Raw genomic sequence first — 1,804 nt, forward strand, 5'->3', positions numbered from 1 at the left:
TAGTAAAAATAATAAATAAAAATTGCGGTCCTTGGGGGGCAAGCTTGATCTTTAGGTGATCAAGCCGAATTTGGGGAGGGGAACTGCCCCGCCCCCAACTGACACCCATGGGCTCAGACCAAGTACGCTAGTAATATTTTGGAATACAGGTGTAGGAAGAGTGAGCAGATGTTCGTCGACACATTAACGAACTGAAAAAAAAAATCGGAAAGGATATTTTCAGTTCGTACATCCCAGTGATTACACGGATAACTTTGATGGCTTGTCGTGAAGTTACGAAAACTGGTGCTTTACAACAAGGCGAGGAAATGTGAAGCTGACTTCGATAGGTAAAAATATGTTCAGGCAAACAAACCTAAAGAAAAGTTTGTCATAGAGAAAGAAATAGTTACCTTCTCACTCTTTTTCCACAGTATGAGTCAACCTGAAACCACGACTTGGACATACCAAGGAGCCTGATAACTGTTTTCCGTTACTCTTTATTCATAAGTTACTTCCTCATGAATGCCTAATGTAGCTCTGAATCAAACATTAGATACTCAAATGGATATTAGCCTGATGCACATCCTTAATTATTCATGTAGTCCATTGCAAATAATCAACTTTGAAATTTTAGCACGAAAGATCGGATACCGAAATCGATAATCCGGACACAAATTACATTCTTCTGATAAGGGTTTCTGTTTAAAAAAAAATGTACAAATAAACTGCCAACAATATTAATTTATTTTCATTTATTTCAAACCTGCACGATCCTCTTTTAAATCACTGTTTTACGAGCCTTGCCATGATGGCGAAATCCACAAACGATATTTATTGAAATTATTTATCCTACGGTTTCCGGTTCTTTGTTCTAGGAAAACGCTGTCAGCAGGGCTGGAATTGACGCCAGCGTAAACAGTGTATGTAGTTCCCCGGCTTCTTAAATACGGACTGAGCGTGTGGGATAAAGGAGAATGTAAATTAATTAATGGAAGATGTTCCTCCAAAAGGATCGAGGAACATTAAGAACGCGAAAGAATCAGACTTGTTCATACAACTGCCTAAAACCCAACAGACGTAGCACGCAGGCACCTGCGCTGATAGACGTACCTCACCTGGATATTTCGACAATTGACGAGCAACAATGACCTCTCATCGATACGCATTTGTACTGTATGATAGACCGAACATACATAAAGGCACAGACAAAGCAACAGGGGCGGCACAGCACAGAGGACAGAAGTCAAACACAGGCTTACTTGCGGTGCAGCCGTTGGAATGCAGTTTCCTGCACACGTGCAGCTCAGTCACCACATGCCGATTAGCACAATAGCGGCCACCGAGGAGTGATTAAGCTGTATGCATGAGAGTGTGGCTTGTCACTCTAGTCACCCTCATTATCCATGGTGCCACTTCAAGAATAACAACATGCAGAGGCTTACATATAGGGATGCCATAGGAGGTATACCTAGATATTCCAGTGCTAGGCAAACCACCTGTTAGGGTGTAATAAGGAATCTCGCGTTCGAAATGATTTATGGAACTGAGATTCCAGTAACTACATTGTAAATGTATATGGCTCACATTTACGTCTTGGATTCACTAATACAGAAGTCTGTATGATGATTCTGATAATGGGTAAAAGCGGAGCGTGTGATTTGTAGGAGTTTCTTGTGCTGTGCAGTTGTTTAGTATATTGCAGTATATTTATATTGTCATTATATGCAGTACTAAGTGCGGAACTCCAATTCTGAAAGCAGTTGTGAGCTTGAAAAATGAAATAATCACTATCAAGAAGTATACAGAACCAGACAAGGTAGCG

The sequence above is a fragment of the Penaeus monodon genome, chromosome 34, assembly GCF_015228065.2.
Source record: "Penaeus monodon isolate SGIC_2016 chromosome 34, NSTDA_Pmon_1, whole genome shotgun sequence".
In the NCBI taxonomy this organism is placed as follows: domain Eukaryota; kingdom Metazoa; phylum Arthropoda; class Malacostraca; order Decapoda; family Penaeidae; genus Penaeus; species Penaeus monodon.